Below are 25,731 nucleotides of genomic sequence, written 5' to 3'. Positions count from 1 at the left end.
TTTAAAAAAAGATACTTTCAGATCTTAGATTTTTTCAAATACATAAAATACATAATGTTATTATGTCATTTTATTCTCAACTTGACACATTTAAAAAATGTACACAGTTTTCTGCTGTGGAGTAAATAAATAAAAACTAACACAATCTTCGCCTCTGGTTGGTAATTGACCACAAATATAGCCTAAAATATAACATAACAGGTAAACACATTCTAGTTTAAATTTCAAGTTTAAAACTTTAAACAAAAAATAAATCCTGATCTATAAGCTTGTAGAGATGGTCTATTTTCAGAATGTTTCAAACGATAAAGTATATAGGGCTTAAGTAGGCTATAGTTAAAATAATCTTGTTATCTCACTTGGTCCTATTCTCTCTCTCTCTCTCTCTCTCTCTCTCTCTCTCTCTCTCTCTCTCTCTCTCTCTCTCTCTCTCTCTCTCTCTCTCTCTCTCTCTCTCTCTCTCTTTCTCTCACATTCCAGGCTTTCACGGGGTAAGTCAATTCTTCGAAACCAGTCAAATCTGCTGTATCCACTAAAAAGACGTAGACTATCTGCAGAGTGTGTATCATAATAGCCACATATGGAGAGCAAGGAGCTCATGATGTGTAATTAATTAAAAAAAAAGGATTTGGCTGCAAAAATGGAGAAAAACACATTTTGACGTCCAGGACCTCCATATGTTGAAGAAATCCAATACTGCACATCTCTATCTCTCTCGCTCTCTCTCTCTCTCTCTCTCTCTCTCTCTCTCTCTCTCTCTCTCTCTCTCTCTCTCTCTCTCTCTCTCTCCCCCTTCCCCTGTGTTTCAGCGAATCTCTCTGTTGCCTTGCCAGCAGTGGTGTAAAGTAACTAAGTACATTTACTCAAGTACTGTACTAGTAAAATGTTTAGGTATTTTTTACTTTACCAGAGTATTTCCAAATTTCAGTACTTTTACTTCTACTCCACCTCGGAAGCAAATATTGTACTTTTACTCCACTAAAGAACAGGAGAACTGTTGCGCCTTTCTTTGTCCTTTTTTTGCAGGGACGGATTATGGCTTGGGCAAAGTGTGCACATGCACAGGGCCCTGAGCCAATGGGGGGCCTTGGATTTAATAGGCTTTTTAAAAAAAATATATAATATACATAATATATATATATATACCCTAACCCTAAGCCAAAACCGAAATAAAGTAACCAAAAAACGCCCAATATAACCGCAATAACCGCAAAAATGTCCGTGCGCGCTGCGCGCGCGGGGGAGGGGGGGGGGGGGGTCCGTTGCGATTTTGTGCACAGGGCCCATTTTCACTTTAATCCGTCTATGCCTTTTGGTGAAGATTAACTGCAGGTGCGGTGGTCTCAAAAAACATAAAGTAAACTGACTGAAGGAGACTCGCTCTCTGCATGTATGTTGAGGAAAAAACTCCTTAGACAAGACTTAAAGAAAAAACATTTTCTTTATTTTAAGATGCCCATAGTGTGCTCAGTGCTCAGTGAATTAAAAAAGCTTTTTTAACTTTTACTCCACTACAATTATTTGAAAACTTTAGTTACTAGTTACTTTGCAGATATAAATGATTATATTATAAAACATAAATTAACCACTTCAGCCCTATTTTATACGTAGGCTATTTGAAAATAGGCGTATGTGCGTGCGTGCACAGTATTTGCTTTTTGCTTTTTTTCATAGAACTAATTAGTCCCACTGGGGAAATTCAGTTTAATCAGGACCAAATGACCCCCCCATGTGTGTGTGTGTGTGTGTGTGTGTGTGTGCGTGTGCGTGTGCGTGTGCGTGTGCGTGTGCGTGTGCGTGTGTGTGTGTGTGTGTGTGTGTGTGTGTGTGTGTGTGTGTGTGTGTGTGCGCGTGCGCGTGCGCGCGTGTGCGTCCGTGCATGTTCAGGTGTGGACCTAATGTGTGCGTTGTGAGGTTGTAGATCTACTATTTTTGTTCATTGTATGCTAATGCCATTAACATTTTTCTTGTTATTAAATAGTTTCATTGTTATTATCGAACATACATTTCAAACATGAAAAGGAAAGTCATGCATCTAACCAGAATGACAACAGGGATGAAAACATCCCCAAGAGCCATGAAGATGAATGATCAGAGAGTCATAGACCCCACCCATGCTCACCAGCAAATGGAATCTTAACTATGGGTCTAGAAACATTATGAACAAACTAAAGTTTGTTATAGCTAATTGCTTTAAATTGGTAATTACCTTCTACTAGCCTTCTATAATGTCTCATGTCATATCTCATTGCCACACTGGCATTGATTATTACCATGCTATTCAGTAAAACAACTATAGCTGCACACTAAACACTACTGAAAGTCATGTTGCCTTGAATTCATCTTTTAAGACAGAACGCCCCAATAAAGATATACCTAAATATAATCATTGTGTACTCTGGGAAGTTAACTCAACTTATTTAAACAAGTTTCAATTATCAGTTGCTGGTTGTAATGCTCCAACTTTATTGGCAATCCACACATTTTGAGATATCTTTTGCCCTAAGGGTGGCGCTAGAGATAAGCCAGTGGGGTCACCATTGCCTTAGCCAGAATGAAGCTTCTCAGTTAAAGGGCAAGACCACTTTGGTAGAGGTTTGGGTTGTGTAGTTACCTTGCCATGATGTAACTCCAAAGGTGGACAAGAAATCAAAAATAATTGCTCCATTGATTAGAAATTGATAATTCTAAATTTGCTCCTCATTGACTTACATTGTACGGTAAAACAGCTCTCAAAGTCACTCTTTAAGCCCGTAAATGAACACGAACAAAGCTGATTCAGACAATATAGAACATCACCAAACCCAGTACTGTTTTTTTTTTTATAATTTTTTTTAACTTCCTGCTGATTTTACTATTTGAAGATCCGGATCCGGATCCGGATCCGCGAATCCAATCCAGATTTTCTTCTTAATAAAAATAGCTAAATCAACAGGAAGTTAACATTTTTATTTAAAAAAAAACAGTACTGGGTTTGGTGATGTTCTATATTGTCTGAATCAACTTTGTTTGCGTTTGTTTATGTGCTAAAAGAGTGACTTTGAGAGCTGTTTTACCGTACAATGTAAGTCAATGAGGAGCATATTTTGAATTATCAATTTCGAATCAATGGAGCAATTATTTTTGATTTCTTGTCCACCTTTGGAGTTACATCATGGCACTGTAACTACACAACCCAAACCTCTACCAAAGTGGTCTTGCCCTTTAAAGTAAGGCGGAGCCAGAGCATGCCAAAACCTTTGAGGAGAATATATAAATACAAACATTATAGGCTCTCTTGAGAGATTGAGCCCACCTAACAACAGGTTCTCCTACTGTTCTATGCAACATACGTGTAGCAGCAGGCCATATGACTCACCCGAGGCTATGCAGTTTGTGGTTTTGCGGGTGAGATTCATTAGCTATAGTGGTCATTTTAGAACCGGAATACCATAGGTGTGAGTGACTAAGTAGAGTAGACTATTACTAAAGGGTGACCGGACGTCCCGGTTTGGCCGGGATTGTCCCGAGTCCTGACAAATATCTGTTCCGGTTTTCAACATTGACAAGAAAATGGTATTAATTGTATCAATTCAAATAATAATAGTTGTTCTCAGCGGTTGCATAGACCATAGACTTTATCATGTTCTGTTTCATGTAAATGCTCACCTCACCAATCAGAAAACATGAACAATGCTTTCTCGGGAGGCTGAAAATATGGTTTGGGAGGCTGAAAATATGGTCCCCCGGTATTACTGCCTATTGGAGGGAAATGGAGGAAAAAACATGGGTCTTGAAGCAGTCAGATAAAAACACTACGTTCATGTTTTTGTGTTCTCCTCCTCTAATTAGGCCAGACAGAAGTGCTGCCGAACTCTTTGAGATGAATAGATGTAGGAGGTGGGCACCTGCTGACCTCCATACAATCAGTCCATTCTGCCACCTGGTTGGGGGTTTGACTGAGAGAGAAATGAGCACTCAAGCACTCAAGCACTCCACTCAAACCGAAATGCCAAAACATTTATTTATGTTTTCTGCCCATACCCAAAGCCATTTTGGTTCAAAATTGTGTCTTAAATTCCCCACCAAATAAACTGAATAAGTGTGTCTGTGCGTGTGTGTCTGTGTGTGTGCGTGTGTGCATGCGTTTGGGCAGTTTTCAAGAAGTGCTTTATAGATGAAATTAAGATGCCACAGATTCAACCTGGACAAGTGCTCCGTTGTACTGGGGGAAGGTGAGCCGTCTTTGCATAGTTTAATCAGCTTAGCATTCTTCTCCCCCCTGGCAAATCTATCACTATCCTCGGGAACGCTTATCGCTTTCCCCCCATCTATTGAATGCTAATGGGATATTTAAATTTAAAGACCTTTGTCTTAAGAATGGGCGGAGGCGCCGCCGGCGGGGAAGAGGTTGGCGGTAAAGCGGTCATGTCACTTTGGGGATTCAGGATGGACGGGCATAACTGTCCTCACACCCTGCTGTTCAAAAGCCTATCACCTGAGACTGCGGCATGACTACTGTATATGTTACCATATTGTAGCGTGCATGTCTTTATGGGTCTGCATCAAAATGTATGGCTTAATTAAACCGTTGTTATGTGTCCAGGTCAAATCTGAACCAGTGTGCCGGTTATAAGACTAATACTGGTGATTAGTGTGTGAATTGTTATTGTGATGAAGAACAGAATTACCTGCATTGTACCGTTTTTTTTTTTGTTGAATTTCTTATCCCAAATGCATGGTTGGCAGATGTGAACACGAGTCAATAGACATGCATCCATCTGTAAGAAGTTTGTTTATGGGACGTCTCTCTCTCTCTCTCTCTCTCTCTGTTTCTTTTCATCACTTCAATCAGCGATGGAAATTCTCCAATTAGGGATTCATTAAAGTCAGCTCAGCTGTCATAGACTCTGACACTCCCGACACCACCACCGCACCCCTGAGCTAAAGTACTCTATGCGCTGATTAGGGTTGCTCAATGAGCTGCGAGGACAGTTGCGCACCAATGCACCTCCTTATGAGTGCATTACGAATTAGACAACAGTTTCACATCAGCCACGTTAAAGACGTTACTTACATCTAGCATAGTTTTCAATTTCAGAGACTGATACTTAAGCAATATTACACGAGAGGGTGTGCTTTACCGTCATTATTGGCACGACAGTGATGCGGTCAGGAACGAGGCGCCAGCCGAGTTCCGCCAGCATCACTGAAGTGCCAATAATGTAAGGTAAAGCACACCCTCGAGTGTAATATTGCGATTATACAACAGTTACCAACAAAACACATCCAAATGTATTCATATTGTGGGGCAATTAATAATAAAAATGTTTCGCTATTGTCCGTTTCCCTGTAAAGAGAAGAGTTTTTGACTGAGAGACATTAAATAGTCCCTGTAGCAGTGCTTTGAGTTTGAGGCACTGTCTCATCAACACAGCTGAGCTATCAATGCTTGCGCAGTGGAATGAATTCCAGTAGGCTATATGCTCCGTCGTACGACCGTGTCACGCGGCCAAAATAACTGATCTACAAGCTGCATTGTGAACTTGTAGATCGGCTATTTTGGCCGCGTGACACGGTCGTACGACGGAGCATATAGCCTACTGGACTGTTAACGAAATGGGAGTCATTTTACTTTACACAGGAGGATATTTATAACCTTCTAACCATTGATCAACCGTAAATCCACCAAATTAACAACATAGTCCATTTTGCATAGCTGTTTGTTCTCCGGTGGCGGCGGTGGGTCAGGCTACTGTCTGTTTGTTTTCCTACCGTGGGACAGAGTGACTTCACAGCACAGCTGTGCCATATAATGGTCTAATCAGGTGCGGACTGGACTGCACTGCGGAGTGATTTATTAATGTGATTCGGCCCGTGCTATGATGCTGGTTTGAAGCACGGCTAGAAAGCTATTTCAACCAATCAGATTGCTTGGTGGGAACTACCTGTTGTATAATGTACGGTATTGCATGGAGAGAAGACAGACTATGCACCCACTGCACACAAAATGAAGTGGAAACCGAGCTACACTTCCTAACCGTCTGTCCATTGTACCAAGACATCAGAGACACATACTTCCCACAGATTACAACCACACACAGAGATTTTGAAAACATGACCAATGACAAAAAACTCCCATATCTGCTGGGCGAAGTACAACAATGTGCAAACACAGCAGCAAGATTCGTGAGTTGCTGTGATAGGAGAAGGATATCAAACGGAACACAACCACCCTAAAGACTAATCATTGTGTATATTCCTGCACTATACCTGCACCCAGTGATCTTGGTACATAGAAATTGATCTATTGAAGATTCTGACTTTCAAAAGTACATATGTTTTGATTATATTGCTGTATTGTTATATTGTGCTTTTTGCTTTGGCAATGTAAACGTATGTTTTCTCATGCCAATAAAGCCCTTTGAATATTATATATATACTGCATAAACAACTTTTACAAGACAACAAATTCTATGCACAGCATACAATAATGTTGTTGGGTTATGGTCAAATTATACATTATACAAATTATACTACGCGGATGTGTCAGCGTAGCAAATGCCATGTCCACGTAGCTGCGCCATCCGAGGGGACATCTGCACGCATCTCATTCATTCATAATGTTATGAACCCAAACATTTCATGCGTGAATAAGTACAGTACAGTGACTGCACACACGCTAGAAAAGAAAAATAGATGCTCTGTTTGGGGAGAGGTTGAAAGTTGATCCCTCCATAGCTGTATTATACTGTAGGCCTAGACTTGAAATGTAAGGGGACAGGTTTGTTAAAAGGAATTACAAGCAGAAAAGAATAAATACCTGAAAAAATAATAAACATATTAAAGCATATAAGCATCTGAGGTCTTCAGAGAGTCTGTCTGTCTGTCTGTCTGTCTGTCTGTCTGTCTGTCTGTCTGTCTGTCTGTCTGTCTGTCTGTCTGTCTGTCTGTCTGTCTTACTGTCTGTCTGCAAAATAACTTGATAATGGATGGCTCGGTTTTCATGAAACTTGGCAACAATGACTAGTAGCCGTTCCTGAATCATCATTAACATTTGGTTCAAAAAGGGTCAAAAGTCAAGGTCACAATCAGGTATACAGTAGTTGTGGGGAGGGATTGGACCTCCAGGTGTGATTTGAAACTATTTCCACCCCCTTTTTTTCATGAACAGAAATCAGTGATTATGAAGTTCACATACATAAATTATGGTATTGTTTTTGCACATCAGATTTCTAATCTGCATTGGATTTCAACAGGATTGATAGTAGGCTACTACTAAACTATTGAATATAATGCCTGTTTTTACATATGCCCTTCATTGACATGTAACCTGGCATGCATTCAGTACTGTTCTTTAATCCTTCTAAAAGCCTTTCACTTTTAGATCAAAGCACGATCACCGATTGATTTAAGATTCATCATACATGTTGTAATTGTTGCTCTAGTGCGTGATGAAAATGTTATTAAAAGCAAAACTTGTAACCAAAAAGTTACAAAGAATGCTAATATTAACCCATTAACACATTCCCTGCCAGAGGGTTTTTTTTTTTTACTTCCCCCACTGCCAGCATTACATTCAATGTTAAAAAAATAATAATTAAGTAGTCACAAAATATTTTCCGTGATCACCGTCCTCACGGTGATCCCCTCATTACACACACACAGGAGTCTCGTAGAATCGTGGAAAAATATAATCCGATTGCGGTAATCCGTTCCATAATTGCAGCCAATTGAAAATAGCATGTTTCACCCAAAATAACATGGTCAAAAAAAAAGTACACAGGAGCCGAGATACAGGATTTTAAAGTAATAAGTTAACCAAGGAGTGAATGGAGCAAGAAATCTTTGGATCACGATATCTCTGGTTCTGTGTGGATAAAAAAAAAAAATATATATATATATATATATATATATATATATATATATATATATATATATATATACACTTTGTACGAGCTTGTAGATCTGCTATTTTTTTATTCGCGAAAACTTCAAATATTCTTCAAAGTTTTTCTATATTCAAAATCTTTGAATATATGTATGTTTAAAGCGAACATTTGTAACTCAAATCTTTGCTTCTGGGGGTACCTGGAACAAAATATTTTGAGATGGGGGTCCGTGGCCAAATACATATAATTTTGGGGGTCCTTAACATGAAAAAGTTTGAGAACCACTGACAGCAACATAGGTTTAAAAAATATATATAGGATTTAGAAGACATTTTGTAGAATCAGGTCTTAATGGGGTTAATCTTGGTAAAGATATTTTTCGCAGAGTGCAAAAGGAATTCATTGTCTACACTTAACCACTTTCAACCTGGCGTCCCTTTTTTGTCATGTCATTATACAGTATGTGAAAGTCTCCCCAAAAATGACATTTGGAGGAAAGCTGCAAGCAAGTTCCTGTGTGGCTGAAGAGTAGGGGTGAGTGACCGCGCCTTTTGCTACTGCCGCTCCTAGGCTTTGGAACAGCCTGCCCTTCCATATTAGAAGTGCTAATTCTATCGAGACTTTTAAATCCCTTCTCAAAACACTCTTTTATTCATTAGCTTTTAATCACACTTAAGTTTGTCTGATTGTTGTATGTGACGTGTGACTTGGTTGTTGTTACACTAGCATACATTGTTGTTGATGTTTTTGTTTCACCTTGTATAGCACTTTGGTCAATTTTGATTGTTGCAAATGTGCTTTAAAAAAGTAAGTTTGATTTGATTTGGCCCTTTATGATGTGGCAGTACAGACCCTGCATTCTTGGACTGCGAAATATACAGTACCTTTATGAAACCCTTTTCAAATGAGAGCCTGATAAGTAAAGTGGCGCCCAACCCAGATGCAAATGCTTACCATCGGCTGAGGAAATCACAAATTGGGCAGTAATGGTCCCATCGAGCAGCGGGCCAAAACACGGCTGTGCAAATTACCACTGAACCTCGGCAAAAAGCGGACCAATCACACCATTTAGTTTGGAGTGGTCTTTCTCTCTCGATTTATGTGGTGAAATTGAGACGAAATGATTTTTAAGATACTACAGTAGTACATGTATTTCCTCTTGGGAAATGTAGACTGTCTGACATGTTTGATTATGTTCGATAATATCACAATTTAACAATTTTATTTAACAATAAAAATGTCTGTTGTCCACATTAACCTTGGCATCTCAATTATTATTATTATTTTTGCCAGACCCAAGGGGTCGGCCTACATGAGGCTTTGTCGGTCTGTCCCTATTTTCCTCTTTTCTGTCCCTCTTTTCCTCTTTTCTGTCCCTCTTTTCCTCTTTTCTGTCCCTCTTTTCCTCTGCACACACGTCATGCGAAGTCCGGCCATTCAGATTTCAACCACTAGGGGCCTGGCAGTACCAGGTCTCCTGGTTCCCTTGTTTAATTGTGAAAATAGCAGGTCTACAAGCCTACGAGTACTGTAGTTAAGAAAATGTCAACCTCCTTTGTTTTTTTGTTCAGTTTTTCCATCACAAATTGAAACCCTGTGAAAGCTCCTCGGAAGTCTCCTCTATTCTGAGAACAACACATCTGGGGAACTTTATCCCCCGGAATAGATCGCTCCAGTCAGCAGCTAGATAATTGGTTTTCATACGGCAAATTTGCTTTTACTCTCCCTGGTTAATGAAATCAAACCAAAACATTCTTCCTCACAATCAGAGGGGCAGCGGACCAAAATGTCAGTGGCCTCTGGATTCCATCATTCAATTTGAGCACCCAGGAGACGACTTGGGTTTATATGGCATGAATTGATTGACAGAGTTCCATTACACAGGCTTATCGGACCCCCTGTCTGCAATTATCCGGGCTCTGCATCGCGAAAGGGATTTGATTTGTGCCGGGATCACAGTCACAAAGATGTACGCTAGAAATGGGGGCTGGCCGTGTGCTCACCCCTTCTATAAAGCTCATTAGCACATTATCCTGTATGCTAATGCAGCAAGTAGCATGCAGGCTCCATCTAATGTCTTTGTTCCATGCATTTTTAAAGTGTAGTTTGAAGTACTTTTATGCCAAATGTTTTTCTATTTTGGCCTTATGTTCATTTTTTATTTATTTATTAATACTCATCCATTTTAGCCTAATGTTTGCCTATTATGACATGACCAGAATAAGGATGCTATTAGTTCATGTGGTTAAACAGAAGTTGAGGGTTTCTGACTATTTTGTTTATTTTTTTCTTCTACTGTATCCTTGCTCCAATCTTATTGTATCTTGTTGCAAAGCAACTTAACTAATCGTTACTCGAATCAACTTAACTCATCTTACAGTAACATATCCCTTCTCAGGGGTTACATGATGTTGCACGTTGCTTGTAAACCCAGCTAGAAACATTGAATTCTGGCCCGTAATAATTGATGACAGTAACATGTGGGAGGTACCTTTTCTTACCGACTTGAAGGGATAGTTACTTTTTTTCTATCGATTAGTCACCCCATGGATTTTTACGGGGCCAGGCTTCCAGCATGGACCCGTATTGTTATTCGCATTATTATGGGGCCAGGCTTCAAGCATGGACCCATATTGTTATTCGCATTATTATGGGGCCAGGCTTCCAGCATGGACCCATATTGTTATTCGCATTATTCCATTTCTTCTTCTTCTTCTTCTTCTTCTTCTTCTTCTTCTGCCGTTTTTGCCAGTTCTGGCTGAACCGTGCAGTCGCTTTTTATGAAACTCGGCCATATGGTAGATGGTCATGAAAAACGATCAAAAAATAAATCTCACAATCTTTCGTCAAAAGGTGGCGCTATAACACTCAGTTGAAAATGACAACTTTGAACAGGTACAACTCATGCCCTGTTTCACCTACAGCCATGAAACTTCGATGCACATATGCGTCTCCTCATGCTGAACAACTTTCACACTCTGACTTTTGACCTCTGACCTTTAGATCTCCCACCATTTTGAATTATATGAAAAACAGTTAAAACCTATCTCCTCCTGGGATTTTTGAGTAATCTGCACGAAACTTTTTACACATGAACTTTGGACCTATACCAAAAAACGTTTGCAAAATATCTTCCATAAGTGAAAAAATTAAGCTTTAATGAGCCAATGAATATTGCAGTTTTATGACAATTATTCATCTGCCCCTAACACATACATGCAGACTTACCGTTCTTTGAAACTTTGCAGAAATGTAAAGGGCCATTCCAAATATCACTGAAACCAATCTTACTCCAATTGGTCAAACGGGGGCGCTATAGCAATTTTTTGAAAATTGAAACTTTAAACAGGCAAAAGTCATGCCTCGTTTGGCCGACAGCCATTAGACCTGCTTACACATGTGCCTTGACTAATGAGGAACACATCTATCACGTTGACCAGTAAGCACCGCCCTTAGATTGTCCGCAATCTTGAGCAGTTTGAAAAACACTTAAACCCAGGATTTTTCAGCTATTTGCGTGAAACTGTATGATCTGTGTGATCTCCTTTTTCACAGGTTCTTGTCTGTTGGTGGCTTCTCGCTTAAATGTGTGCCCCACAACCTGAAGGTCACCAGTTCAAGCCTCACTTGGTGCAGACTTCATCTAAGTTGCATTTCACACAACATGACTATCAATGAATACATCTGCAATTGTTAACATGAAATACTTAATTGAGTGTTTTTTACATACAGCTGATCTACAATCTCACAACTTTTCAGATAGCAATGAGAGTATGTTTTTTCAATGTATAACATACTTCATTGTGAAAATAGCCAATGTACAATCTGACAACTTTTAATGGTTTGTGAGCTTGTAGATCGGCTACTTTCACTAATTTTGGTTCTGAGGAGATGTACAATTTCTTCATTGGTAAATGGTTTGTGAACGAGTGATCTTAGTGTTAGTGAAACATGGGCTTGGGTCATGACAGAAGGCAAGAGTTTGTGATCCTCAACAGACAATATCAGCCTGGACAAAGATATAGCACTATAGGTAGTGTTGCAGCTACCTAAGAGTGCTTCATGACCGTAAGGTTGCCGGTTCAAGCCTCACTTGATGCAGACTCATTTAAGTTGAAATGCAAAAAACATGACTCATTCTATTCCGTTTCCATGGCGCTCTCTCTCTCTCTTCAATCTATTCCATTTCCATGTCTTTCTCTTCAATCTATTCCGTTTCCATGTCTCTCTCTCTGTCTCTTCAATCTATTCCATTTGTCTCTCTCTATGTCTCTTCAATCTATTCCGTATCTATCTATCTATCTCTCTCTCTCTCTCTCTCTCTCTCTCTCCTCTCTCTCTCTCTCTCTCTCTCTCTCTCTCTCTCTCTCTCTCTCTCTCTCTAAAAAAAAAAAAACATGACTCAATCTATTCCGTTTCCATGGCGCTCTCTCTCTCTCTTCAATCTATTCCATTTCCATGTCTTTCTCTTCAATCTATTCCGTTTCCATGTCTCTCTCTCTGTCTCTTCAATCTATTCCATTTCTATCTATCTATCTATCTATCTATCTATCTATCTATCTATCTATCTATCTATCTCTCTCTCTCTCTCTCTCTCTCTCTCTCTCTCTCTCTCTCTCTCTTCTCTCTCTCTCTCTCTCTCTCTCTCTCTCTCTCTCTCTCTCTCTCTCTCTCTCTCTCTCTCTCTCTCTCTCTCTCTCTCTCTCTCTCTCTCTCTCTCTCTCTCTCTCTCTCAGGGGTGGCCATAGCTGAGTGGTTAGTGAGCCCGCCTAGGGAGCCAGAGACTCTGCTTGCCCCAGGTACGATTCCAGGACAGGTCAGCAAATGTGTCGATGAAATGAAATTTGTCCCTGAGCAAGACTCTTAACCCTAATTGCTCACAGGCACTCATTGGAAACAAGACCGCAAGGACTTTCATGAACTGACCTGTTAAAGGAATTATCATTTCTCTTTCTCTCATCCAAGGCCCCATATTATCGCTGCTTGCAGCTATATTTCCATTTCTTTATGGGGCCAGGCTTCCAGCATGGACCCATATTGTTATTCGCATTATTCCATTTCTTCTTCTTCTTCTTCTTCTTCTTCTTCTTCTGCCACTTTTGGCAGTTCTGGCTGAACCGTGCAGTCGCTTTTTATGAAACTAACTCGGCCATATGGTAGATGGTCATGAAAAACGATCAAAAAATAAATCTCACAATCTTTCGTCAAAAGGTGGCGCTATAGCACTCAGTTGAAAATGACAACTTTGAACAGGTACAACTCATGCCCTGTTTCACCTACAGCCATGAAACTTCGATGCACACATGCGTCTCCTCATGCTGAACAACTTTCACACTCTGACTTTTGACCTCTGACCTTTAGATCTCCCACCATTTTGAATTATATGAAAAACAGTTAAAACCTATCTCCTCCTGGGATTTTTGAGTAATCTGCACGAAACTTTTTACACATGAACTTTGGACCTATACCAAAAAACGTTTGCAAAATATCTTCCATAAGTGAAAAAATGAAGCTTTAATGAGCCAATGAATATTGCAGTTTTATGACAATTATTCATCTGCCCCTAACGCATACATGCAGACTTACTATTCTTTGAAACTTTGCAGAAATGTAAAGGGCCATTCCAAATATCACTGAAACCAATCTTACTCCAATTGGTCAAACGGGGGGGCTATAGAAATTTTTTGAAAATTGAAACTTTAAACAGGCAAAAGTCATGCCTCGTTTGGCCGACAGCCATTAGACCTGCTTACACATGTGCCTTGACTAATGAGGAACACATCTATCACGTTGACCAGTAAGCACCGCCCTTAGATTGTCCGCAATCTTGAGCAGTTTGAAAAACACTTAAACCCAGGATTTTTCAGCTATTTGCGTGAAACTGTATGATCTGTGTGATCTCCTTTTTCACAGGTTCTTGTCTGTTGGTGGCTTCTCGCTTAAATGTGTGCCCCACAACCTGAAGGTCACCAGTTCAAGCCTCACTTGGTGCAGACTTCATCTGAGTTGCATTTCACACAACATGACTATCAATGAATACATCTGCAATTGTTAAAGATAACATGCAATACTTAATTGAGTGTTTTTTACATACAGCTGATCTACAATCTCACAACTTTTCAGATAGCAATGAGAGTATGTTTTTTCAATGTATAACATACTTCATTGTGAAAATAGCCAATGTACAATCTGACAACTTTTAATGGTTTGTGAGCTTGTAGATCGGCTACTTTCACTAATTTTGGTTCTGAGGAGATGTACAATTTCTTCATTGGTAAATGGTTTGTGAACGAGTGATCTTAGTGTTAGTGAAACAGGGGCTTGGGTCATGACAGAAGGCAAGAGTTTGTGATCCTCAACAGACAATATCAGCCTGGACAAAGATATAGCACTATAGGTAGTGTTGCAGCTACCTAAGAGTGCTTCATGACCGTAAGGTTGCCGGTTCAAGCCTCACTTGATGCAGACTCATTTAAGTTGAAATGCAAAAAACATGACTCAATCTATTCCGTTTCCATGTCTTTCTCTTCAATCTATTCCATTTGTCTCTCTCTCTGTCTCTTCAATCTATTCCGTCTCTCTCTCTCTCTCTCTGTCTCTTCAATCTATTCCGTCTCTCTCTCTCTCTCTGTCTCTTCAATCTATTCCGTCTCTCTCTCTCTCTCTGTCTCTTCAATCTATTCCGTCTCTTCAATCTATTCCGTCTCTTCAATCTATTCCGTCTCTTCAATCTATTCCGTCTCTTCAATCTATTCCGTCTCTCTCTCTCTCTCTCTCCTCTCTCTCTCTCTCTCTCTCTCTCTCTCTCTCTCTCTCTCTCTCTCATCTCTCTCCTCTCTCTCATCTCTCTCTCTCCTCTCTCCTCTCTCTCTCTCCCTCTCTCTCTCTCCTCTCTCTCTCTCTCTCTCTCTCTCTCTCTCTCTCTCTCTCTCTCTCTCTCTCTCTCTCTCTCTCTCTCTCTCTCTCTGAGGGGTGGCCATTTCTGAGTGGTTAGTGAGCCCGCCTAGGGAGCCAGAGACTCTGGTTGCCCAGGTACGATCCAGGCCAGGTCAGCAAATGTGTCGATGAAATGAAATTTGTCCCTGAGCAAGACTTAACCCCTAATTGCTCACAGGCACTCATTGGAAACAAGACCGCAAGGACTTTCATGAACTGACCTGTTAAAGGAATTATCATTTCTCTTTCTCTCTCCTGGCCCCATATTATCGCTGCTTGCAGCTATATTCTTCTTCTTCTTCTTCTGCCGTTTTTGCCAGTTCTGGCTGAACCGTGCATACGCTTTTTATGAAACTCGGCCATATGATAGATGGTCATGAAAAACGATCAAAAAATAAATCTCACAATCTTTCGTCAAAAGGTGGCGCTATAGCACTCAGTTGAAAATGCCAACTTTGAACAGGTACAACTCATGCCCTGTTTTACCTACAGCCATAAAACTTCAATACACACATGCGTCTCCTCATGATGAACAACTTTCACACTCTGACTTTTGACCTCTGACCCTTAGATCTCCCACCATTTCGAATTATATGAAAAACAGTTAAAACCTATCTCCTCTGGGATCTTTGAGTAATCTGCACGAAACTTTTTACACATGAACTTTGGACCTATACCAAAAAACGTTTGCAAAATATCTTCCATAAGTGAAAAAATGAAGCTTTAATGAGCCAATGAATATTGCAGTTTTATGACAATTATTCATCTGCCCCTAACACATACATGCCAGACCTTACCATTCTTTGAAACTTTGCAGAAATGTAAAGGGCCATTCCAAATATCACTGAAACCAATCTTACTCCAATTGGTCAAAACGGGGGCGCTATAGCAATTTTTTGAAAATTGAAACTTTAAACAGGCAGAAGTCATGCCTCGTTTGGCCGACAGCCATTAGACCTGCTTACACATGTGCCTTGACTAATGAGGAACACATCTATCACGTTGACCAGTAAGCACGCCCTTAGATTGTCCGCAATCTTGAGCAGTTTGAAAAACCACTTAAACCCAGGATTTTTCAGCTATTTGCGTGAAACTGTATCATCTGTGTGATCTCCTTTCACAGGTTCTTGTCTGTTGGTGGCTTCTCGCTTAAATGTGTGCCCCACAACCTGAAGGTCACCAGTTCAAGCCTCACTTGGTGCAGACTTCATCTAAGTTGCATTTCACACAACATGACTATCAATGAATACATCTGCAATTGTTAAAGATACAGTAACATGAAATACTTAATTGAGTGTTTTTTACATACAGCTGATCTACAATCTCACAACTTTTCAGATAGCAATGAGAGTATGTTTTTTCAATGTATAACCTACTTCATTGTGAAAATAGCCGATGTACAATCTGACAACTTTTAATGGTTTGTGAGCTTGTAGATCGGCTACTTTCACTAGTTTTGCTTCTGAGGAGATGTACAATTTCTTCATTGGTAAATGGTTTGTGAACGAGTGATCTCAGTGTTAGTGAAACAGGGGCTTGGGGTCATGACAGAAGGCAAGATTTTTTTCATCCTCAACAGACAATATCAGCCTGGACAAAGCTATAGCACTATAGGTAGTGTTGCAGCTACCTAAGAGTTTCTCTCCGACCGCAAGGTTGCTGGTTCAAGCCTCACTTGATGCAGACTCATTTAAGTAGAATTGCAAAAAACATGACTCAATCTATTCCGTTTCCATGGCTCGCTCGCCTCTCTCTCTCTCTCTCTCTCTCTCTCTCTCTCTCTCTCTCTCTCTCTCTCTCTCTCTCTCTCTCTCTCTCTCTCTCTCTCTCTCTCTCTCTCTCTCTCTCCTCTCTCTGAGGGGCGGCCATAGCTGAGTGGTTAAGGAGCCAGAGGCTCTGGGTTGCCCAGGTACGATTCCAGGCCAGGTCAGCAAATGTGTCGATGAAATGAAATTTGTCCCTGAGCAAGACTCTTAACCCTATTGCTCACAGGCCCTCATTGGAAACAAGACCGCAAGGACTTTCATGAACTGACCTGTTAAAGAAATTATCATTTCTCTTTCTCTCTCCTGGCCCCGTATTATCGCTGCTTGCAGCTATATTTTTTGTTTTGTTTTTGTCGCATTCCTAAGCCAATAATTTGATGACCAGCGGACCGGTAGGCAGTGGTTCCGGTAGGAGATACAAAGGAGACTCTATGTGTCTCCTACCGGAACCGCTCCCGGTCATCAAGTTATTGGCTTAGAAATGCGACAAAAACAAAAATATATCCATGAATTCAAGTCTCCATGGGGTGACTAATCGATAGAAAAAAAGTCATTGTGGGGGTGAACTATCCCTTTAAGCCCTATATACTTTGTTGTACATCAAATAGCGTAAATAGCAGATAAACAAGCTTTCAACATGTTGTGAGCTTAGAGCTAATTTTGAAAAACAAAACAAAACACTGTATATGTTACAGTATATGTGAGAAATCAGTACAAGCGTGTAAAATCACGATTGCACTGGCGAGTCAGTATGATCACGAAAAGGATATCATTTGTACCGGAGAGCATTTGTTTTTGTTTGCTGTTAGAATTAGTGCTAGGCTAGCTCACCTTAACAAGTCTAACCAGGAGCTAATGCCCCCCCCCCCTTAATAAAATGTTGCCTGTAATGACATGCACAAAATAGGGTCACCAGGTTGAAAGAGGTTCAAAGGAGACCACCAGGAGTTTCCACTGTTTCCTCTTTGAGTCTAGGCATGTAGGTCTGCCAATCCCACAGCCAAACCATCCGGGCAGAAAGAAAAAAGAGACGTCTCAAGACACTTTTTCCCCCCTCTTTCCTGCCCGCCAGGCAGTTGAGGTTTTCAGCCACATGTCCTGCAGTCAGCACAATTAGGTTCTGAGGCTGGTGGCCGGCTTGATAGGTCTGGGGAATAAATGCCTGTGATCGCAGATGCAACCAGTTCTTGAAGGACAGCCACGTCTCAGAAATCAATCAAAGGGAGGCAGGGGAGGCGGTGATGGGGGAGGGGAGGGGTCTGATGTGATTGGGTCAGCAGAGACAGGTGGGGCAGCGCTGGACCCCATGCACTGCAGCCGTGTGTAAGCGGTGGAAAGGAAAATACTAAATGAACATACACGCATGAGACGATCAAGCGTATGCCAACGACCATGCAATCTCGATGCACGCTATTCATCCTTAGTCTGAAATACACATTGTGGAGCAGCATGAAGCCATGCAAAGTACAACCAATTACGCACGCACGCACGCACGCACGCGCGCACGCGCACACACACACACACACACACACACACACACGCACACACACACACACACACACACACACACACAGCCATATGCAATGTGCTGCTGTAGTCGCATCATCGCATGTCATGCATTCATTCATAAAGTAAGAAATGCAAGATCATGTAGCACGCATGAATGCACCCACACCCACAGAAGTAAAACAAATCACGCACACGCTGGTCTGTGTACTTGCACATGCAATCAAAACGTGCCAGGGGAGCAGGATGTGTGATACCAATATGCGCACACACACGCACACGCACACGCACACACACACACACACACACACACACACACACACACACACACACACACACACACACACACACACACACACACACACACACACAGATCATCTCTGGAGGCCTCTACACAGAAAGGAGCGTAGTGAATATAAAATGTAGATTTTTTTGTTTGTCTTGCTACATAAAAATGCAGCCGGCACAGACAAAATATATTTCCATAATGACTGTGGCTTGGCGTGCATATGGGGTGTTAGCTCTTCCTGGGCAGGCGCTGCATGTGAAATGAGCTGCGCTCCGGCTGCCTGTTTGAAAAACTCAGGGGTGCTTGTGTCCGCCACTTAATTCCCGTCCAGACATTAAACGGACCGGCTTTGAACCAGACAGGTGGGCAACTTGATTCAACCTTCATGATGGCAGCAAGAGTGCATGTGTGATTGTCAGCAGATGAGGGCTACACCCCCACCGATGCCGATTATCCATGTTGGAGAGTCCTATAGACCAGTGGTTCTTCTCAACCAGTACCACAAAGTGTGGTCCAGGGATCCTCATTGTTCCTTGAGGGGGTTCAAAATGGCACCTTACGGGTGTGTAACTCTGAGGGTGTACAAATGGAACCAAATGGACCCGTAAATGGACCCGGGACCATTTGGTTCCATTAGTACGCCCTCAGAGTTATGGGGGTGTGTTAAATGTTTGAGAACCACATGTGCTACACTGAATGGAAGCCTTCATTAGAATCATTGGTAACACCTGTGAAGGAAGTAAGGCCCAATGTCTTTCCAACATGGCATAGAGCCTATAATGCTACCTCCAACTCCGCCTCCTATCTTTTTGTCTGTGCCACCGTTTCCAAGCCATACAGCATGGCTGCTCTCACTATACTGTCTTATACAGTATGTCTTCCCTCTCACTCTGGCTGGTATCCTTCTGTCACAAATCACTCCCGACACTTTCCTCCCTCCGTTCCACCCTGCCTGCACTCTCTTCTTCACCTCTCTTCCACACTCCCCATTACTTTGTATAGTTGACCCCAGGTATTTAAACTCCTTCACCTTCTCCACCTCTACTCCTTGCATCCTCACTGTTCCGCCGTCCTGTCTTTCGTTCAGGCACACATTGTTATGTCTTACTCCTGCCTGACTTTCTTTCCTCTTGTCTCTATACTAGTGCATGCCTCCAATTTTCCTCTCTTCAACCCGTTCCCTCATCTCACGACATATCACAATGTCGTCTGTGAACATCATAGTTCATCTGCCAACCTGTCCATTACCAATGCAAACAAGAAAGGGCTCAGAGCCGATCCTTGGTGTAGGCCCACCCTACCTCGAAACCATCCGTCACTCCTACCGCACTCCTCAATATGTCACGCCATCTTCATACAACAACAAAAAAATCAAAGATACCACATATATAATGCCGAAGTTTCAGTTCATGAATTCAATTGGCACATGGGTCAATATATGAAAACAAGCTTGGAGTGGAAAGAAATTAACGGTCTTATATTAATTCTCCAGTCTCAATCAATATATTCAAGCTGCACATGCTGTCTATTATCTTTTATGTTTTTATACAACATTCGGAACTTTTGCACCTTGCGCTTTGGCTTCACATTCTTCGCATTCTGTGGTTGACTGTATTTGCATTCTCCAATCTGCCCTTCAAACAACACAACAAATCTATTTCTCACCACGGCATCTGTCGTGTAAAAAAGAAGCAGTAATAACATGACTTGTAAATGCAGGCTTAGAATGTTTGATGTCTATCCCTTTTGGTCTCAGTAAGGCTTTATACAAAGTAAGCATAATGTGTTTGACATCACATAATGGCTGTCCAAATAGTAATGACTTGTTAGGACTTTAATCATTACAGCCGAGGTAAACTGATATGGGATGCAACCTAATGACAATAGAAATGTTGCTTTTTAATTCCTGTCTTACTGGAAAAGCCGATAGTGTTGCTCCCATCAATAAAGCCATTTCCACCAGGCTTGCAGCTTTCGTTACAGAGAATGGCGACTAATTATCTGGGGTTGATAATATTGACAAGACATTTGTGCTGCACATGATACAGACATACGAGGAAAGTGAAATGAGATATCTCTGAATATTTCACACCGGCAAATGGTGCAAAAAAAGCGCTCACATGAAATGTTTCTCTATCGCTCCCACTCGCTAACAAGCTATCCAAATATATTACTGTTGTTATTGCTATGTTCTATATCAGGCTAGTCACATTTATTCACACTGTATGAATGTGAAACTGACTACTTTGTGTAATGGATAGTTGGATACTTGGATACTTGGATACTTGGATACTTGGATACTTGGATACTTGACTTGGACTTTCACTCCACTACATTTCCAAGACAAATATTGACTCCACTACATTTCTAGGAAGGGAAAGAGTACAAAGTACATTTATGAATAAACCACTTAAGCCCTATTTCAAATAATAGTGGAAATGACAGATCTACAAGCTCACAACGCATCGGGATGCAATGCGTTGTGAGCTTGTAGATCTGCTATGTTCACTATTATTGACACTTTTTGAAAATTTCCTCTAACATTTTTTATTTTCTTTTTGAAAATGTCTGAATTTCAATGGAACAGATAATCATTAAACAGAAAATGTATTTTGTACTTTTGAATACTTAAGTATTTTTTTAAAAGCAATTACTCCAGTACTTGCAAGTACTCCAGACCTTGAACCCAACGCATCTGTGTCACATTTTGATTTGAGCTAAAAAAGCATTATTTTACACTTTGGCTTTTCAAAAATAGCAGATATACAAGCTCATAGCGCGGCACCGAGTGCCGCGCTATGACCTTGTAGATCTGCTATTTTTGAGAAATCGTGAACTTTTTTAAAGCCAACATTTGTAATTCAAAACTTTGCTTCTGGTGGTCCCTGGATCAAAATATTTTGAGATGGGGGTCCACGGCCAAATATATATACATTTTGGGGGTCCTTGACATGAACATTTTGAGCACCACTGATATAGAAACATACGTTTTTCAGAAAACAGTTAAGATTTAGAAGACATTTGTAGAATCGGCTTCAGGTCTTAATGGGTTAAAGTACTGGAGTACTTGCTTAAAAAAAAGGGGCCACCAATGTATTGTTTGACAGTACAGTTTACTTGATCATTTTAAATTATTTATCTGAAAATACACACATGAATCCAATATATCAAAGCAAAGATAAATTGTAAAGGAGACATTTAATTTACACAACACAAAAGTGGACTAATAGCGTGTTACGGCTATGGTCGTATTTTGTTTGTCTCAGGCACCGATATAGGCACGATGCCAAGAACACATGCTGTGTGGAGAGTGGTCTGCGCTTTGCTTTTGTTGAGATGTAGGAATTCAGAGTGGGACGGCATAGAGGCAGCACTTTCTCATCCTGTTTTGAAAATTGCTTCAAATTTGAACTGGTATAAGCCATCAGGAAAACCAGAGACGGACAAATGCTTTTAAAATGTTGCAAAAAGCATGCCTCTATATATTTCACAGCAGGAAACCCCACTCACAGCTAGTACCCGATTTCAACAGTGGGTGTATTTAAATCTTAATGACTAACCTTGCAGTCGGTGGCAATGGTGATGGAGGTGTGACGCACGTAAGGACATTGTTACATCTATCTAGCTGTGATCATCCTGTTGCTCAAGTTAAACATAGCACTTCCTGTCTCTGCTGCATGTGAAAGGCTTTCTGGTGCATCTGGATTGATTCAGCTCAAGGAAGGGAAAAATGCAGAGTCTCCGGTGGCCAGTGGTGGAAAAAGTACTCAAATGTTTTACTTCAGTAATAGTTTCAATACTACAATGTAGAAATACTCTGTTACAAGTAAAAGTATGGAATTCAAAATTAAGTAAAAGTACAAAATTATTGGTATGAAAATGTACTCAAAGTAGAAAGTTCTCATTATGTAGAATGTCTCATTTCAGAAGTTTTCAAATGTATGAAACTAGAGGTGCGGGTCGCTACGCGACCCTTCCGTCTAGTCGCTGGCGCGAGGCTCTCGTGTAGTAGGCTGTAGACGTTTTCGACACGCAAACCAAAAGCGAGAGCAACAGCAGTGTTTGTTTCGAGACGCAAACCGAAAACGAAAGCAAACTGAGAAACGGACACATTTCACCCGTTCATCTATCTATCTATTCACACAGGCTCTTGCAGGACCAGAATGTGCGGCACAGATTGATGAAGCAGCCCGCTCAGCCAAGCGAGACAGCGTTCGCTGCGTTCAACCCTCCCAAAGAGTCAGACAGACAGTATTTGGATGGGGGGCGGGGTTGTCGGGGTTGCCATGTCCAGGAGTTGTAAGCGTGAAGTGGCGTGTAATTGGTTAGGGAAAGTGCGTCCACGCATGCGCAGTGCGCAGCGTGGTGTTTTTGCATGAAGCTGGTTGCTTGTTGCTCGCGCACAATCTGGCAACACTGATGCAACCGACGAACGTACAAACATTCTGGCGCATGACTGTAGATTCCAATTGTAAGGTAGATGTAAAAAACATCTTTTGAAAATAGCCGATCTACAAGCTAACAATGCATTGTGAGCTTGTAGATCGCCTATTTTCAAATGGCCGAAATGTATATGGGGCAGAAGTGCTTAATAATGTATGTTTTGTAATTATAATCAAAATCTACGAATATAACAAAAATAACTAGCAACTCAAGTTTTCAAATAATTGTAGTGCAGTAAAAGTACAATATTTTCCTCTAGAGGTGTAGTGGAGTAGAAGTAAAAGTACAGAACATTGGAAATACTCCAGTAAAGTACAGAAAATACCTTCAAAATTGTACTTAAGTACAGTACCTGAGTAAATGTACTTGGTTACTTTCCACCACTGCCGGTGGCACAGGGGTAAAGTGCTGTCCACCACAAAAGCCACTGTGGAGCAGGCGGTTTGGCTGAACGTCTATACAAAATACAATTGGCCATGTCCGGGTCGGGAGAGGGAAGCTGCACAGGGAGGGTGATCTTTGTCACTGCACATACTCCTGGCAGCAGGGAATGTTAAACGAGAGGAGAAAGACGGAGGCGCAGTGCACACCCGGTGGGGGCTCCTCACTGACAGGTGGAGCCTGTAGGGTACAACAGTACATCCTCCCAGTTGGGGCTCCTGACTGACAGGTGGAGCCTGTAGGGTACAACAGTACATCTTCCCAGTGGGGGCTCCTGACTGACAGGTGAGCCTGTAGGGTACAACAGTACATCTTCCCAGTGGGGGCTCCTGACTGACAGATGAGCCTGTAGCTGGGTACAACAGCAGTGACAACACAGAGATGTGCATAGGGAGGAGGTAATTGCCATAACGACTACATCGGGGTGAAAAAAGGGGTAAGAATGATTGGCTACTCTAATTTAATACAAATAAATGAAAAATAAAATAAAAGAAGGGGAATATGTATTCCAAACAACTTTGAAAACAGCTTCTAATGAAGTTAAATAAGGACAAGTTTGAACAGTTTGACCAGGCTGAGAATTCCCCACCTGTTTGTGCATTAGGTGGTTTCAGAGTTATGGGGTTCTGTACATGCATTGTGAAAACATTACAGCGATGCGTTAATATTAAGAAGATTTGCTTTTGCATAAATAAGCGAGTTACGCACTGTAACTCAAGTAAAAATCTGCAAATGCCACGTGTAGTGGAGTCATATTTAATCAGGAGTATCTATACTTTGACTCAAGTAATGGGGTTGTGTACTACTGGGTGCATTTCTCCTTTCCGACATGTCGCCTTTCCGACGTTGACGAACCCTATACCTAACCCCAACCCTAACCCTAACCGCACGCGGAAGCCACTAGTCGGAGTGGTGAGATGTCGGAATGGAGAGTGAACACCCGTACTACTGTCCACCACTCCCAGCAGTGCAATCACCCACTGGCCACACCTGCCAGTACCATATAATGTCACATTTCAGTGACCATGTCTGGGTCACAACATGTGCATATCTGGAATAGTTTCTGAGCTCAACATACTTAACAGTTCAATGCAAGACCACAATACACATGCCAGCAAGCTGTAGGATAGAATGTAAGCACAAAAAATCTGAAGATGGACTGAGGCCCATATTCATATGCAACACAATTTTACATAATATGTAGTGGGTGTAGTGTTCTCATGCAGTGTATGGAACTGTCACTTAACACCAAGTTAAACCGCAGCCAATGAAGATAGAGTCGAAGCAAGTAGTGACCATTTACTGTTGCACTTCTTCTTCTTCTTGATGGTGAAAACTGTAAAATAAACAATACAAACATTCAATATATGTGTTCTAAATTGACAGCATTGCAAACTACAATCAGAGTCAAAAGAAATCAGCTGAGTAGCAAATCACATACTGTAGGCACACTTCAGAGCAATTAGCTAGATGACAGACACCTGTGCATTAGGCTGCTATACTCTGCAGACAGCAGAAAACATGGTTAAATAATCAACTTTTCCCAAATTCCAAATAAACATTCACAAAACGTTGCAAAGAATTACAATAACTGAAACCAACAAAACAACTTACAACATTGCGTTCTAAATTGCTTCCAAGTAGGTTAGATCAGATGGGTTTTAAAGGCTCACAGCTCTGAAATGCCTTTGTTCTCTGTGCACTGCTGCATCAAAATGGATGTACAGGAAGTGACTGTCAATATATAATAGGTGTTTCAAAAATAAAATACACTTGTACACACCTTCACAATAAAATAGTTAAAAGCTTTTCTACTGTTAACAGAAATAGAAACATGTAAATTACTATTATGCCATAGGGCAACACAGTGAAAATGCAATACAGTGTGTTGTGAACGTGTAGATCTGCTATTTTCACAGTTTTTGAAGTACGGCTTAAGTGGCTCATGATGTACTTTTTTCCTTCGAAGAAAGTCAAAAGTCAAAAGTACAATATTTGTCTTTTAAATGTAGTGAAAGTCATACTCATAAGTATCCAAAAATACAATTACTGTCCACCACTGACTGGCACACAGTGTCACTGGAGACTGCCAATGCCTTGATGAATAATTCCTTTCTACGTGCTCAGAAAGCCAGACGGCACTGTGCAGGTGTAACTCCTCCTTATTGGTGTGGACAAAATATGAAATACATATGGGAGGTAGGTTGATCTAAGGGATTTAAATGCTAAATGGGTCATAACAGGATGTCTGACTCTCCCGTAACAACAATGTAGTATCAGGGCTATTTTAGTTAACTAATCTAAGACTGAAACTGTTAAATGAAACTGACGGGCAAAACATCTTTTGTTAAATCAAGTTTTCTGAGTTCCCAGAAGTTCTTGCCAGCTCTCGCATACAAGACAACGTAAAATGAAGACAAAAGCAAAAAAATAAATAGGAAAAAACTAAAATGAATAATGCAAAACTAACTAAAACACA

Source organism: Gymnoscopelus microlampas (assembly GCF_963454915.1).
Source record: "Gymnoscopelus microlampas genome assembly, chromosome: 22".
NCBI classification, from domain to species: domain Eukaryota; kingdom Metazoa; phylum Chordata; class Actinopteri; order Myctophiformes; family Myctophidae; genus Gymnoscopelus; species Gymnoscopelus microlampas.
This window is presented reverse-complemented; position numbering follows the sequence as displayed.